This window comes from Lissotriton helveticus, chromosome 2_1 (assembly GCF_964261635.1).
Source record: "Lissotriton helveticus chromosome 2_1, aLisHel1.1, whole genome shotgun sequence".
Classification (NCBI taxonomy): Eukaryota; Metazoa; Chordata; class Amphibia; order Caudata; family Salamandridae; genus Lissotriton; species Lissotriton helveticus.
This window is the reverse complement of record NC_136059.1, coordinates 1,284,731,665-1,284,750,312: the sequence shown is the minus strand read 5'-3', so window position 1 is coordinate 1,284,750,312 and position 18,648 is coordinate 1,284,731,665.

Below are 18,648 nucleotides of genomic sequence, written 5' to 3'. Positions count from 1 at the left end.
TCTGGTCCCGTCACTGCCTCTTCCGTTGACGTACTGGCCACAGATGGGGGGTTTTCCTGCAGGTCACGTACCTGCGCAGCACTATAATTTATAGGGTGCCACCTCTCCATGTGCCGATGCATGGTGTAATTACCATAGCTGCACTTCTTATCAGTCCCTCTGGACAGAGATTTGTCACAGATGAGACATGTGACATACCGGGCATTTACTTTTTTTTGGCCCCGGGGAAATGTAAAGAATTGCCAGATGTAACTATCCTTTACATGGGACCTCCTTGGCTCCTCACGCAAAAACTGTCTCCTCCCTTGCTCCTCTTCCTCTTCTTCCTCTTCTTCCTCCTCTTCATTAAGGATGACCTGAGGAGGTGGTCCTCTCTTCCTAGGAGGTGGTGGTGGTGGTGGGGGTGCACCAGCTGCAGCTACTAATGAAGCCATTTCTTATCAATCAAAATAGGTCTTCCTCTCACAAAGTTGAAAGTCAGAGTGAGAAAAAAGGTGGGGGCTTTCATCATTTGGGAAAAAAAATGTTCTAAACCAATGAAAAGTGTTATTTTTAGGTCACATGACCTAGCCTTACATCATTAGGAAACCAAAAGTGAAATGAACCAATGAAAAGTTTTATTAACAAGTCACATGACCTGTTACGCTTACGTTACGCGCTCCACGCCGCGCCCCGGATCGCTCCCGGGGCGCTGCGCTTCGCGCCTCGGTTCGCGCACTGGAGCACTTCCGGGTGCGCTAATGCGGCGCGTCATAAGACGCATTACGCGACAACGCGATACGTCGCCCTTACGCGACGCGTCACGATGTTGTTTTCTAACGCGGCAGTTGCGCAAACGGAACGTTTACCGGTTCGTGGCACCAAATTGAGTTAACGGGAAGCTACACGGTGCGCGGACCGATAGCGAAACAAAAAAAAAATATATACATAAAAAAATTGTATTAAAAACATATAAAATATATTTTTCAATTTAAAGAAGAATACATTTTAAAGCTTTTGATATTTGCTATTAAAAAAACCATTGAAATTCACTGAAAAAACCATAGGTTATAGACCATATATAGTTAGGAATTAGCATTTACAAAACCTTGAAAATTCACTGAAAAAACCATAGGTTATACACCATATATAGTTAGGAATTAGCATTTATAAAACCTTATTTTACTCACACAAAACCATTGAAATTCGCATATATAGTTAGTTGCACTAACTATATATCGCGCACCCGCAATCCACTGCTGATTATGTCACATATTGCATCATTCATGACATGGTCAGTGACATCACTGATGACATCACTGATGACATCTCAAATGACATCACTGATGACATCTCAAATGACATCACTGATGACATCACTGATGACATCTCATTTGACATTACTGATCACATCACTGATGACATCATTCATGTGATAATACGATGAACCTCTTCAGACTCTAATATAACCTTAGATACACTCAGTGTAAACAGACACTCACAGACTGTCACTCATCCATGGAGTTACACACACACCTAGTCAGTCATGCAAAGAATCAATCACACCTCCATTTTCTCAACTATACAGTTATACACACCTTACTTATTCAAACATATACTAACACATATTTACTCTCTTATACAATCCCGGATACAAGTTCACAATGATCCATACAGCCACTCACACATTCACTGGCTCTTATGCACAGTTATTTATATATGTCAACTCTCAAATGTACTGTGTTTTACATATGTACTTACTTTGACATGTAGCACTGAGATATCCATTCACTCACCAATACACTCATGCACACAGTCAACCGCCCATGTAGCTGTTTCCACATGCACTCTTGAACTCATACATCTAGTGAATCAACTGCTCACACATCTATGCACAGAGTCATACACCTCCCAGCCACCCACACACACGCTCAGTCTCCCATACAAATACTTGGGCAACCAATCAATAACCAATATAGTTACTCATATAGCTACTGATCAACACATGCAGCAGTTTACAGAACAACAGATATAATGATGCACAAATTAAGACAGTTTAGTCACTAACCCATGCACTCAGTAAGAAACATTTAATCACTCACTCATACAGTCAGTCATGCACCTACTAAATCCTTCATCCAGACACTTATAAATACACTCATTCTTCAATATGTAAGACATATTTTAACTTTACAGAAACATACAGTCACTGGATGTTGTCATCAGTGATGTCATCAGTGATGTCATTTGAGATGTCATCAGTGATGTCATCAGTGATGTCATTTGAGATGTCATCAGTGATGTCATCAGTGATGTCACTGACCATGTCATGAATGATGTAATATGTGACATAATCAGCAGTGGATTGCGGGTGCGCGATATATAGTTAGTGCAACTAACTATATATGCGAATTTCAATGGTTTTGTGTGAGTAAAAAAGGTTTTGTAAATGCTAATTCCTAACTATATATGGTGTATAACCTATGGTTTTTTCAGTGAATATATATATATATATAAGGTAGGCTTTATTCTTACCTGTAAAATACTTATATACTTGTGAAACCTTTATCACGCATATACCTTTACTATTTATGCTTTTACAACAAAATGTGTTGTAAAGGGGGCGTGGTAAAGGCATAGTCTTGTAAAAAAAACATGGTAATGCGAGGTAATGGCATTTGTGTTGTCAATTTCGGCGTTGTAACGTAATGCATTACAATATAATGCGTGGTTCTGTTCTACATCCTTATTAAACACCATGGAAGAGATTGTTTTGAGATTTGCTGACATGGAGGAAGCTCATGCTGCTTTACAACAAAATTCAGGTGACTCTACAAATGCAATCATGACAATGGCCAATCAGATTGAGAGTATGACAAAATGGGTCAATTGGTATGGCTGAAGCAGCAACAAAACAGAGCAGCTACACATCATCGCATCCAGTTGCAAAACAAAATCAGGTTCGCTCAAAGTCAATGATTGTTGGACTACAGAGATGCCAAATATGAGTAGTGTTCTTGAACTTTGGCAGGCGTTTGACTAAGCAGGGTCCTATTGAGGACATTTATATGCTATGGGCATCTGCTATTAAGCTACATATAGTGTCATGAGGAAGATAAGATGACATGAGGCAACAATATTAGAAACGAGTCTTCAACAGTTTGTATTTCAGAGTAATGGATTATTTGTATTAGAAAGCAACAAATCGAAAAATGCCTCTAAGGGGTCAAATGTCTAATGCCTTCAGCTGTTAAAATATTTGGAACCAATCTTGAAATTAGAGAAAGTTTATTTTTGTTGAATCTGCAGCAATTAAACCTACATTTAATCTGCAGTTATTAAGGGCAGCCGCGGTCCGTGCAGGTAACAGTGGTGGGCGGTGGGGGCGGGTGCGTGGAATTTCGATGGATGATGCAGAGGGAAAATTAAATAAATAAATAATTTTCCCTCGTTATTGTCCGTCGGAATCCCCCCATCCCGGCTCCACCGCCCCACCGCTGTTACCTGCATGGACCGCGGTTGATAAACGGGCACAAACGGCGCATTCATTACAAATAATCTGCGATGGTGGTATTATCTAGTCATAAGAGTTTGCTGGGGGTGTAAAATGAGTGTTCCAAAGGTTGGGTCAATGAAAGACGCACTGCCAATGTGGTAAAAAAAACAAAGTCATAAGGGTGGGTGTTCACAAACCTCAGTCATGTATTTTCCCAATTTATTTCAGTTTTAAGACATGCCGTCTTCATGTAGACAAAAGTGGTGTAAGCAGTGTATGAAAGTGCCAGAGGCAACCCATATTTTTCTCAGGGTTGTAGATAAAGGGATTTATTTTAACTGGAATTACTGGAACAAATGTTCTGTCTGTGGACAGTACAGTACTACTTTACAACTCCACAATGCAATTTACATATCTCCGAACTGATATCTCTGCCTCTGACTCTTTTATCTTTTCTGTACCTAGATCACCACCCCATAGAGATGTTCACAAACACAGATACACAATTTAGTAGTAAATGTGGGAAGGACGTTGTCATTGGGTGGTAGTTGGATAATACTTACTCCTGAATGTGTAGATTCAAAGAAAATTGAAGGATGGCTTTGGGAGGTACATGCCAACCACAAACATCCACCCACCTAAGAGTACACATTTAAATATACTACAGTACTATTACTCACTAAAAGGCTTTGGAGTGAGTCAAGCACCGCACATGGCCTGCTACTGTTACTGCAACACATTTCTACAGTACTAAATTGAGGTTGGTGATAATCCTATTAGAGAAACATAAACAAATAAATACAATTAAATGCCATTTGGTAATAAACAGTTTTTAACATATTTTAACTTTCATATTAAATACATTCAATAATACATCATAATATTTTATTAAAATATATTGTAAATTGTAGTACAATTCCCCATTTTGTGTAGCCATCCCCACGTTTTGCTAGATTGTATTGCTGGTTTATGGTCTCTGCATACTGGGACACTGCTTTCCATTATCCAGTGTATGTTCTCTGACACCTAAAAACATGTTGAATTGGTATTCACCTTATTTGCTTATTTAACTTACCAGTAAGGCCCTAGTATATGGTACAAAGTGTACCCAGGGCCTCTAAGTTACTTTCACTAGAGGACTATAGCACCCATTGTGCCATAAACTACAGTGACAGCGCAAACATCAATCAATCAATCAATCAGGCTATATAAAGTGCTGCTTATCACCCAATAGCGTATCCAGGCGCATGCAGGTGTGGGAGGTTTATTCAAATGGCCTAGTCTTGAGGGCCATTCGGAATTTCGGAAGTGAAGTGATGGTCTGGAGGTGCATGGGTAGGCTGCTACGGATCTTTGCTGCGATGTGGGAGAAGGAGAATCCTCCACCTCTGCTTTGGTAGATGTGGGGAGTATGGGCAATTAAAAGGCAGGCCGAGCGTAGTCTTCTCGGCGGTTGGTAGAAGTTCAGGCGGTGGTTTATGTAGGCAGGTCCTTGGTTGTGTAGAGCCTTATGTGCCTGGGTCAGCAGCTTGAATTGGCATCTCTTCTGTAGGGGAGTTGCCTGAGGTGGGATGTGATGTGTGTTTATCGGGGAAGGCAGAGGATGAGGCTGGCTGTGGCGTTCTGTATGGTCTGAAGACTCTGTAAGAGATGTGCTTCTTTTCCTACGTAGAGGGTGTTGCCGTAGTTCAGTCAGCTGGTGATGAGGGTTTGTATCACTGTGCGCCTCGTGTGTAGGGGCACCCACTTGAAGAGTGACAGAGTGAGGAAGCAGTCAGAGGAGATGCCGTTTATCTGTGATTTCATGGTGAGCTTGTTGTCAATGATGATTCTTAGGCTTCTGGCATGGCTGGAGGAAGTGGATGCGGGTCGTAGGTCTGATGGCCATGAATGAAGCCCTACCCCTTTAGCCTATCTGTACAGTTTTAAATCAGAAAATTCGAAATGCTGAAATAAACCCTTTTGCCAGGCCTAAACCTGCTTTTAAATATTAATAGGTCGCCCACAAGCAGGCCTTAAAGGCCATAAGGCACGGTACATGGCATTTAAAAGTAGGGAGTGTAAATGTTTAATGTTAAACATGCCCTTACAGTGACAAAGCCCCAAAAACGAATTTCACTGTAGTAAGTCTAGCTGTTTCATCAAAAAGAACTGGAATAACAATATTGGATATAATAATGTTATCTCTACTTAGGAAACAGATACAAAGTTCATTCTTCTACTTTTTAAAATATTTCTTACAGACCCACTTCACTGATAAAAAATCAGATTTGCATTAAATATTTATGACACAGGGCGTCAATGCCGTGCATTGGCTGCCTGTTGGGAAGCATGTGACTTTTAAAGTGCTCTGTATAGTAAATCAAGCTTTGCACCTCCAGGGGTTGTTACACTAAGATCAGCATTTCATCAGTACGCCCCTAAGAGACAGCCTAGATCTTTCCTCTCTGGAAGGTGAACATTCCGAGATATCAGAAGGCAAGATGTGGCGGTTGCTCCTTATACGTAGTAAAGCAGCTAAATTGTGGAACATGCTTTTCCATATTGCTAGCTTAAACTCTCAAATGGCCTTCCACCAGCAATTGAAAACTTGGCTTTTCTCCCTTCTGTAATTGTAGCGTTCTGGTCTCTCTCAGTATTCTTCTTCTCTAGTGGTAGCGCTTTGACACCCATGGACATAATGTGCATTATAATTTAAATACAAAAATAATACAATTGCTTCTGCTGGAGTGATTTTTGATGTCCAAGTGCTGTTCCTGGGGTCCCGAACCCTTGGCTGTGTCAAAGTGTACTCCTCCTAACATCCTTAAAAACCCGGTACTTTGAAACCTTTTGACTCCAAAGACCCCAGGAGGACAGGGACAAACTTGCCAAGACACTCCAATGAAGGTGCAATGCCACTGGGCCAAAGATTCACATTCCTCCCACTTCACGCTTTTCCACAGCAACAAATCAATTTCAGCTGGATGTCACAGAGAAGGTATCGAGCCTTGTGGAGCCCTATTCAACTACAGCTTGCAGCCTTATCCTGCTGGAGGGATCTGATCTCCAAATAAGTGACTACGGTCAAACATAGACATCATCACCAGATGAAGGCTCCAGGAGTACCTGGCCAGCAGGGGACCTTCCTTGGGGCCAAATTTTGAATTTCTCCCGCTCATAGCTTTCCAGCCAAAAGACATCTGTTTCACTAGGAGCTCGACCAATGGGTTCCCGTCTCGGGTTCCCTTCTAGGTCACAGCCTACTGCCTTTCCCTGCTACTGATTTTTTACCCTCATTTCAGAGACTAAGGGCCTGATTCAGATCTCAGCGGTGGATGTGTTGCTCCGCCACAACAATGATGGATAACCAATCCACTAAAATATAAATCCCATAGGATATAATAGGATTTATATTTTGGCAGATGGGATATCTATCACCATTGTGACCAACTAACCCGTCCGCTGAGACCTAAATCAGGCACTACATCAGAAGGTACCATTCAAGTGCAACCAGTTGCCCGCGGTTGGCACTTAATGCTTTTTGGCTCTATTTTTAGATTTAATTAAAACAATTCATAACTTGGGTTCCCCTTATTGGATTTTCATAATTTTTGGTGTCATATTGTTCATTAAATTATTTTCTATTTTTATAAATTGGGATATTTGTTGTGGTGTGTGTTCGTCTTGCTACCTGTTTTGTACTTCTAAATGCTTAACACATCTTCTTAAATTAAGCCTATCCGCTCTGTGCCATAGCTACAATGTGTTGAGTTTAGGTTTGTATTACTGAAGCTTTTTTCGACCTAACAAAAACAGTGACATTATTACTTGTGGTTGACTACTATCCCCCCCAACTAATATTCCACTTCCTCACATAAATGGACACTACTACTGAGGTAGTCACGGGCTCATAGAAGTTAGGGAAGTGTGCTTTAATATATTTTCATTAAAACATAATGAATATTTTTTTTCATTTAAAATTAATTGTAGTAAAATTCCACTCTCTACTGCGAAATCTCCTCCCTTTTTTTCTTTTCAAATGTAAATTTTCCTGCATGTAAGCTCCTTTGCTCCGGAAATGGCAGACCTCTATGTGCCTTTTTTTAAAAACCAAATGAATTTGTTCTTACGATAAACCATGTGAAGGTGATATTCAAAACTGGGCTAGATATAGAATAGACTTGCAGATTTTCTACTGAAATTCTATACCTAGTTGAACGATAGATCACAGTATTTGGACTTTACCAAGAATTCTGATAGACACTCTTTTATGCAATTTGGGGGCACATGCATCAAAGTTCCATTTTGCGATTGCCAAAATTGTGATTTCTAAGGAATCGCTATTAGGTAATCCCAAATGCCTATGCATCAATAAATTCACCACATTTTAGCGAATCAGTAAAAATTGCAGTCACTATTAGCGATTGCCAAATTATGATTCTCAAAAATTCGAATCTTCAATTAGCGAATCGCAAATAGCGATTCCTGATTTTTGATGCAGCATAATGACATCACAACCAGGAAGTAATGCAGCCCATGCTGTCACCCGTGTACAGAGAGAATGGCAGAGGAGTAGGCAGACTGCAGGAGCACAGCAGAAGGAAGCATTTTGGGATATCTAAACCTGTGCAGGGGCATCAGCATGGCTTTTGGAACAAGTGAGAAGAAGTCAGCACAGCGCAAGAGGAATCTGTAGTTCAGCGAGAAGGAGCTTGAAGTCCTCATTGAGGACATTGTAAAGAGCCATGACAAACTCTTCGGGAAGAAGTCATTCCAGGTCCCTGAGTTGGAGAAATGCAAAATATGGCTTGGAACCCAATCCAGAATCAATGCAGTGGGGGTCACCCAGCGCTCCATAGACGATCTGAGCAAGCACTGGTATGATCTGCGGAGCCGTGCCAAGGAAAAGGTTGTTGCCAGGTTTGCGGATGGCAAAAAGTTTGGAGGAGGATCATTGACCCAAACTACCAACACACCCCTGGGGGATCTGGTGGTGTCAACCCTTCAGCCTGAAGCTGTAGTTGGAGTCACCCAGATAGACACATCGGCACAGGCCAGTACTTCAAAAGGTAAGATGCAGTTGATAGGGCCGTTAGATGTCTATACTAGGGCCATCAACTGACTGAGCACAACCACAGCTCTGCTGTCCCTTCGTGCTGTTGTCATGTAGGTGGAAATTACCCATTTCTGTAGGGTTGTGGCCAGGTGACACATACAGGTCACCGATGCTGTGGAGCAATCACAGAATGCTTCAGTTGGGAGCAACAATGTACTAGGTGGAGGGAAGAGTGAGGAGGCCTCCAGCCTAAGTAGTCTCTTGGCACCATTGACCACATGCAGGAGGCGCAGCACCTCTGCATCAGAAGGCCCCACAAGGGATGTGACAGAGTCCACAGAATGGCCCACGGGGGTGTGTGGCCGCAGAAAGTAGTGTGGTGTTGAGAGAAAAACTGTAATCTGGTGAGGTAACCAGTATCATATCATTTGTCATGGGTGACATTCAATTTCCATGGCAATGTCATATTGTTTAATTTTGACTGTCACAATGCAGGTTTGCACCTGGTATGTGTGTATTACCACTACTCTGGGATCCAATTGGGATGTGGACTGTCGCACTCCAGGTGTGTGTATAACTTAGTCAAAATTGCTCTTGGTAATGGGTGCCATGTTGGTGAACCCTTCTGAGTGTAAGGGTAAATAAACGTAGCAACAAGCGCTATCTCCCATGGGAGTAACGTCCCCAAAATGGCACACCTTAGTGGAGATTTCAATGAAATTTCATAAACGTCTTATGGATGGTCATCAATAGGTAAATGTTATTCTTGTTTGAATTTCATACTATTCCAATCATATTACGTTTGTGCGAACTGGTTTCATTCCGCATTAGCCTGTCAAATGCATTTCGGGCAAAAGCCCTACTTCAGGGGACTTTGATTCTGAAAGTATTAAAGATGATAAGCTTTACCATAAGGCACAGGAAAAACATCAAGTATATACCATGACAAGAAAAGAAGTTCAAAGGGTGAACGGACGGAAATCCGAGTAAGGCCTGAATAGACCATCATTTCTGAATTACGTGTGCTCTGTGACGAGAAAGTTTTCCAAAATAGCAGTGTTTAGTGACTGTGCATTAAGAAGCATGCAGTTGTAAAATGCCAGCATACACTGAGGCTCATGCACACGTGAATATATACTGGTGCTGATTAGTATCGAAGAGGAAACAAGCGGGTGAAACTTGTGAAACTTGTCGAAAATGCCAAGTCGATGGCTTCGTACGGAGCTGTCAACTATGTGCTTGCAGCCCCGTGATTGTGTACAAAAAAGTGCTAAAGAAGTGCGGGATTATGCCGCCTTCGGTGAAAAAAATAATGAAACCATACGGGTTAGTGATGGTCTAACCTTCCAAAAACCTTGGGATTTACACGAAGTTAACTACTTATTTTTTTTTCTAACACACTTTATTCACAGCTGTGCAGGACATTAGAAAAAAGTTACATATCAACATATGCTTGCAACAGCCAACTTTTCCGTTTTCTCCCCAACTATGTCTTCTCTTAATCACAGGGTGACACTTGAGTTCCGTACAATGGGATGAGTAATATAATGTCCTTGAAAGTCTCTGCAATAGTACACATTTCCGGCTCTAATGCGGATCGGCAGTATGCCTGCAACATTATCCTGCATTACAATAGGAAGAGAACAAATAAAAATGTTTTTTTTAAAACAACGACCCTCCCTCACCCCTAATAGCCCTCCCATACTCTAACCCTCCCTCCTCCTGGTGGTAACGGAATCCTCCCTGAGCTAAACTCCAGCCAACTATATCTAATATGGACGCTGTCAAGCAATGAGTCCTAATAATCCGTGCGCTTGCTCGGGTATCAACAGACCTCTCCAGAGTAACCTCCGTGTTGAGTACGGTCCCTATGCTGCATCCCCCTGTGCCGGGACTAGGTCCATTCCCTCCAGCGCCATTAACATAATCTCCCAGTCTTGTGATATAGGATATTTCCTCTGGCCTCGCACATCCTCTCTTTGTAGAGCTGTCCCCTCTGCTCGTCCCCACTTCACTACTTCTATCTGCCACAGTGGTGTCCCCGGTGGTCTGGGGGATTTCCACCTCATCGTCAATGCTCTGACTGCCAGTAGGAGTGCCAAGTCCAGGAACTTCAGCTGAGCATTCAGCGTCTTAGATCGCCTACGAGACCCCACCAAGCAGGGCAGTGCCTCTTTGGGTACGGGCAAATGAGTGACCATCCGTAGTGCTTGGCAGACCTCCGACCAATACCCCCGTATGCATGTGCAGGACCAGACCATATGGAGGAACCCAGCCTCGTCCTCTCCACAACATGGGCAACAGTGGGGGGAGTTCAGAAACATTTTGTGTAGCCTTTTGGGGGTCAAAAAGGCTCTGTGCAAGATCATCACCTGTATAAATCTGAACTTAACGTTCCGCGAAACCCGCCTGGGGTGTTCCAGGATCACCTGCCATTCTTTATCTGTTAGCATCATGCCTGTGTCTTGAACCCAGGTGTCCCTAAGCGTCGTGAGCGAGATTGCTGTGTGTGTTTTAACCCCTGTGTACAGCCAATGGACTAGGTGTCCCCCTTCTCCCATGTAGTATAATAAATGAACTAGTTCATTCTGCGCAGGTTGGAGTCGTTGTGGCGCCCAAGTGGTTCTAATGTAATGCGTGACTGTGGCGTGTAACAGATAAAGTTGGGGGGGCACCCCTAGCCTGTAAGAAGGTGTCATGATCCAATAAGTTGCCGTCTCCATAAAAGGCGCCCACCCCTGTTATCCTGGCCGTCTCCCAGGAGCGCAACACCCTTTCCGTAAGCCTACCCTGCGGTGTTGGGATACCCAGTAGGGGGATGTTCGCTGCATATGGTACAGTCGATGAGGTGTATGATAGGGCCCTCCTCCAGCACAACAGGGCCATGCACAGAAGCGGATGAAGTTAACTACTTCACCATACTGAAGTGCAGGGTCAGGAACTGGCGTGTTCACATAAAAATTCAATGACGTAAAGGCCATTACTGTGTTACCAGGACACTGTATATGCTGCCAAAGCGGATAACCGCCCGATTGCTTACAGTCAGGTGTTCGTTGAACGCGAACGTCGGTGGCTGAATTTGTGTATTTACTTTGGGTATCGCGCAAGATGTAAAATATGTGAGAGTTCCGATCATGTGACCCTAAACAGTGAAGAAACACTGCAAAGTGTTGCGGCCGCTGCCCGCGGTATGGTGAAAAAAAGAAAAAGGAGAGACTAACGTGGAAACCAGTGTTCAAGGTACCCAATGTGAAATAAAGATGTGCTTTGAAAAAAGTGTATGTAAATAATCCGAGTGTCCAAGTTTTAAACATATAAATCTAAAGGGTGCTTTAACCACACACAGTTTTAGTAACACTGAATCAATACTTTTCTGGATATGTGTAACTGTGTATACAATTTTCAAACACTAGTTTTTTCTGTGGTGGATCCAGTGACTTTCCTAATCTAACCAGATGATGAAAACAAATCACAATAACAAAACCAATTTGCAAAACGGTAAATAAACGTTGAAATAAACATTAAAATAAACTTTTCTCTTCAATGGTGTGATTGAACAACATGTTCGTATAGCTCACAGTCATGCACATGATGTAGCGTGGCATCTATAGGAAACAACTGAGTTCTAAACGTTCATTCAAGCCTTTTGGTTGTAACGTTGAGAGGTAATTTATCAAAAATGTTTGCTTCTCAGTAAGTACTGAGAGTTATCTCTTCCGGGCAATAGTGGCACATTTTCTAGAATACAAAAACGCAACTGACTGGGATTGTGGTTGAACTGGTTAAAATGCACGGCAACCATGGATTTGGTATTTTTAAGTCTCATGTTGCTTTTATGTTCAATGACTCACGTTTTTATTTTTCTTTGAGTTTTGCCAATGTAAGCAAGACCACAGGGACATTTTATCATGTATATTAAGTTACTACTGTCGCGTGTTCCTGTGACTCTAAGTTTGACTCGAGTTCCCCTTGTGGGGTGCGATATTTCCGTACTCTTAATGATGGCATGAGAAGAGAAACTTTTTGGATAAAATACCTCTCCAAATTACAACCAAAAGGCTTGAATGAACGTTTAGAACTCAGTTGTTTCCTATACATGCCACGCTACCTCATGTGCATGACTGTGAGCTATACGAACATATTGTTCAATCACACCATTGCAGAGAAAAGTTTATTTAAATGTTCATTTCAACGTTTATCTACCGTTTTGCGTATTGGTTTTGTTATTGTGATTTGTTTTCATCATCTGGTTAGATTAGGAAAGTCACTGGATCTACCACAGAAAAAACTAGTGTTTGAAAATTGTATACACAGTTACACATATCCAGAAAAGTATTGATTCAGTGTTACTAAAACTGTGTGTGGTTAAAGCACCCCTTATATGTTTGAAACTTGGGCACTCGAATTGTTTTCATACACTTTTTTCAAAGCACATCTTTATTTCACATCGGGTACCTTGAACACTGGTTTCCATGTTAGTCTCTCCTTTTTTTTTTTTCACCGTACCGCGGGCTGCTGTCACAACACTTTACAGTGTTTCTTCACTGTTTAGGGTCACATGATCTGAACTCTTACATATTTTACATCTCGCGCGATACCCAAAGTAAATACACGGATACGGCCACCGGCGTTCGTGTTCATCGAACAGTTGACGGTAAGCGATCGGGTGGTTATCCGCTTTGGCAACATATACAGCGTACTAGTAACACAGTAATGACCTTTACGTTATTTAATTTTTAGGTGAACACGCCAGTTTCTGACCCTGCACTTCACTACAGTGAAGTAGTTAACTTTGTATAAATCCCAAGCTTTTCAGAAGGTTAGACCATCACTAACCCGCATGGTTTCATTCTTTTTTTCACCAAAGGCGTTGTAATCCCGCACTTCTTGAGCACTTTTTTGTACACCTTCACGGGCTGCAAGCACATCGTTGACAGCTCCGTACGAAGCAGTCAACTGTATTTTCGACAAGTTTCACAAGTTTCAATCGCTTGTTTCCTCTACGATACTAATCTGCACCAGTATATATCCACGTGTGCATGAGCCTCAGTGTATGCTGGCATTTTACAAATGCATGGATCTTAATGCACAGTCACTAAACACTGCTATTTTGGAAAATATTCTCGTCACAGAGCACACGTAATTTAGCAATTATGGTCTATTCAGGCCTCACCCGGATTTCCGTCCGTTCACCATTTTCAACTTCTTTTCTTGTTATGGTATATAATTGATGTTTTTCCTGTGCCTTGTGGTAAAGCTTATCATCTTTAGTACTTTCAGAATCTAAGTCCCCTGAAGAAGAGCTTTTGCCCGAAACGCATTGGGCCGACTAATGTGCAATGAAACAAGTTCTCAAAAACGTACTATGAATGGAAGAGTATGAAATTCAAACAAGAATAAAATGTACCTATTGAAGACCATCCACAAGACTTTTATGAAATTTCATTGAAATCTCCACTAAGGTGTGTCATTTTGGGGACGTTACTCCCACGAGAGATAGCGCTTGTTGTTGCATTATCACTACCTCATTTTTGTCATAATAAATAACAGAAACAATGAAACCATGTAGTGTCTTGTCTCATCCTTACCCATCTTAAAAATAATGCTGTGTAATTTCTGCACATCTCTGTCTCCCCTCTGCTGTGCTCAGCCCGCATGCTGCTTGTGTTGGTTGTCCTGGCTGATTGTCTTCCTCAGGCTGACTGTCAGAGAGTTCCAGGGGTATGCCTCTAGAGGTTGCAAGGTTGTGCAACATGGCACAAGTGGCCACAATTTTGCAGCAGGTATCTGGCCTGTACTACGATGCCCGGCCAGTTTTGTGGAGACAGCAGAACCTACTTTAAGTAAGCCAAAGATCCGCTCAATCACATTGTGGGTGGAAATGTGCGCTGCATTATATCACTGCTCACTTGGGGTACTTGGATTTGGGTATGGCATCAGTATGAAGGAGCGCACAGCGTATGCGCTGTCACCTACAGGGTAGAAGGCAACAGATTACTCACTGCTATGTTTCACCATGACCAGAGAGTCTGCAAGACAGTGTTACATATGTTTACCAACAGGTATCCTTCGCCAAATTAACCCCCAAGGAGACGAGTGTGTATGCCACTGTGTCTGAAGATGTAGGAATCATGTGTACTGCCAGGAATACTAGCCACTATGGGCCAGATGTAGGAGCCCTAATACCGGTCGGAAACGGCAGATTTCGGCCGTTTCCGACCGGTATTAGGGTTTTCAGATGTAGGGGCATGTTATTTTAAGAATCGGTAATTTTACCGATTCGGTAAATATACCGATTCAGTAAAATACCGAATCGGTATTTCCCATTGATTCCTATGGGCTTCAAAGCCCATAGGAATCAATGGGAAATACCGATTAGGTATTTACAGAATCGGTAAATACCAACTCTTACAGAATCGGTAATTGTAATTTTAAAATTACCTACATCTGCCTCCTTCCAATTTACCTACTCTTAAATACCGATTCGGTATGAGTCGGTATTTAAGAGTAGGTAAATCGGAATTACCTACATCTGGTCCTATGTCTGTAATGAAGTGTTTAGAATGGCATATGACTTGTATGATTTCCTGTTCCTGTAAATGTACTCATTCACTGAGGGGGAACATATGGCAACATGCGTCCCATCAATGAAAATAATTACGTGGGGAAATTGGGCTACCCAATAGAAATCATATTTGGTTTGCTGCCGTTCCTATGGTGTTGTAGTAAATCTTATGTAATGGTGTATCCTCTGAGACATGGCAGCAAGGAATATGTTGAAAAAGCGCAAGAGGGCACTTGGGAAAAAACCCTCCAGATGCAGCTATTATACCCTGGAAGCTACCCAACGCTAGGAGGCGCTGTGAACATAGGACCTGCACATGAGTGCAGATGGCATGTGTCCTGAAAGTCTGACACTGCAGTAGGGGATCTTATTCAGCTATCAGATCACAGAACATGTCTGCATTCAACCTATATTGGTCATACATCTCTTACTCTGTCTTCCCCAACAATGTAACATGCACTCTAAAAATGCGCTCCTGTATCCTTCTACTTCTCTGTGCTGCTGCTCATAGCCTCATCTTCCTTGCCATGACGTAGAGAGCTGCCATTGTGAAATATTCTGAGGCCTTCTGGGCCTGTTTAAATACTTTGCCAATGGTTCCCACCTGATTAGATAGTTTTCACCTGGTAACCACCTGATTTGAATTGGTGCTATTTTGCAAATGCAAAATTGCGATTCCATGCATGTGAATTTTTCATGCATATGTTTGCAATTACCAAATAGCGAATCGCTAATACAGATTTCATATTTGACATTTGCAAAATAGGTAATTGCTATTTTGGAGAATACCAGGTAAGGTCTTGTCCAATTTGGATGATGCATTGCTTAGGCCTATTTTGCGATCGCAAACTGAAGATTTTTGTGATTCGCACTGTTTGCGATCGCAAAATAGCTAGATGCATGTGCCCTCAGGGCTGGACTGGGACCAAAACTGGCCCTGGCTGGTTTTAGCCGATTTTGTTACAGGGGGTCGATATAAATGTCCCTGTGACAAATTCTGTATTGGTAAAACCTCACAGAAAATCAAAAAGATAATTAATCAGGATAAATCAAGACTAAGTTGTAAACCCAAAATGCCCCTCATATGACTTGTTGCCTACAAAAGGGTCACCAGCCAGAAGTCCTACAATGGACAGTGGTTTACTGTTATTGATAGGATTTTAGAGGAGGGGACTTGGGCTGAAAAATGGAAAACAGAAGCTTGGCTGATCGAATATTTTGTTACTCTGTCACATAAACTTAACCCAAAAGAGAAAATAATAGCATTGATACCAGGCTTATTGCACCGGTCGCATACGACTGAAAAGTGAAGGTGAGTTCTAGGAGTACCACTCGGTATTTTTGGAATTAATTTGGATTACTTATGTATAGTAACAAAAATCCCTTAATAGAAGTATTATTTTAATTACTGATTGGATAATCATGTTTGTTGATTGATATAAAAACTATACGGTATTCAATGAGGACATTGACAGTGTACATTGTATAAGAAATATGAGCATTATAAACTTGTCAGGCATGTAATGAAAATGTGTATATAATATTCTGAGCGCTAATCATAAAATTGTCATAAGGGCTCTATATGAAGGTACCACATTCTATCAACTACGCCTAATGTTGGACCTTGTCAGAAAGTAGATCCCAAAATCCAAAACTAACAAGAAAAAGCCAATAAAATGCATCCATTATTTAGTTTTTATAGTTAACCACCGATAAAAGTATGCATGTTTGTTGGCTGTCTGACTTTGATATTTTAGGTTGAAGCACAAGGTGTCATGTTCATTGTTAAAAATGGGGGTCTATAGTTGGCAGAGGTAGGTACCTTTGTCCAAGTAGGGGCCCTTGCTTCTAGTCAGGGGAAGGGGGCTACACTTCTAAAATAACCCCTGCTCACTCCCTTGGTAGCTTGGCATGAGCAGACAGGCTTATCTCTGAGGCAGGGTGTGAACGATTTGTGAACACATACAATAATACAGTGAAAACTCTAAAAATGGACACCACACCAGTTTAGAAAAATAAGAAATCTTTATCTAAACCAAAACAAGACCAAACAACAAAAATCCACAATTCAGTTATCAAAATATCCACAAAAATAGGTTATTCTCTTAATTTAAGTCTCTAGCAACAAATACCTCCACCTGGAGTTATCATAACGTCGTGACAGATAGAAATCCCAAAGTACAGCACCGACCGCGAGTTGCGTGATGTCGGGCGTGGAGTCAAACAGACCTACAAAGAACAGTACCTTGGAAATGATGAAAACAAAAACGTTGCACGGCATCAGGCAGGGTATGCTTTGTCGGCGTCAAGGGGCATTGGTTCCTTACAAACCCAAGGGAGGCGAAGCCTCAGTTCCTTACTGTGGTGCAGGGGAGGCGAGAAGTCAGTTCCTTACTGTGTCAGGAAGGTGACGTCACAGCGGCGGTGAGGCATCTGTTCCTTACTGTTCCCACTGTGAAGTCGCCTCCCCGACACAGTGGCGGTGAGGTGTCTGTTCCTTACAACGGTGCGATGTTGATGCTTTTGGGAGTCACCCACGTCGAGTATCGGCTCCACGTTGATGAAGCCCCGGTGTCAGAGTCGATGTGGCACAGCGTCAGCCGGCGCCGAGCCTACGGCACAAGTCAGGGCGGTGCGTTGTGCTCTTCACAAGTGGTGCCCACGTCTTTGCTGCAGGTTACGGCAACGTTAGCCGGCGCCAGTGTTGCAATTTCCTTCTGTGGCAGTTGAAACAGCAGTTCCAGATGCAGAGAGACAGAAGAAATTAAGTCTTTGTGTCCCTGAGACTTCAGAACAGGAGGCAAGCTCAGATTCAAGCCCTTGGAGATCTTTTTCCTCAAGCAGATGACAAAGCAAACAATAAAGTCCTTTTTCTCCTTTCCTTGGCAGCAAGTAGCCACTGCAGGCCAACCCCAGACAGTAAACAGCACAGGGGCAGTATTCTTCCTCAGCTTCTCCGGCTCTTCTCCTTGGCAAAAGGTTTCTCTTGATACCCAGAAGTGATCTAAAAGTCTGGAGTCTGGCCCCTCTTTTTATATACCAAAATCCTTTGTTCTCTGAAGGGAGAAAGAGTCTGTACCCAACCAAGACCAGTTCTGATGCAGCTTCCTGGCAGGAGGTGGAGATAGCATTGTGGAAGGCACCATTTCAGGTGAAAGGAAATCTCCTCCCCCTATTCTAAATGCAGCCCAGGTCGATTCAGCCCAGCCCTAACTCATCAGACTTCTGGAGCCACTGCCCCTCTCCAGCTCCCGTCATCCAAAAGCCATACATGCAATCCACAACCCTAGCAGAGACATACTCGATGGTTAAGCAAGAAAATACCTACTTTCTAAAAGTGGTATTTTCAAACACAGAATGTAAAAATCAACCACACTAAAAGATGCACTTTAACATTCTGAGTTCAGGCGTAGTAAACTTTATTTCTCTAGCTTGTTCTCATGACCAGTTATGTTTATAAGATATTATAAATAAACTCCCCATTCTGTCCTATGGGAACAGGTAGCCTTGCAATTGTGAAAAACTAAATTGGCTGTAATTCACTATCAGGATATGCCACACACATCAGGG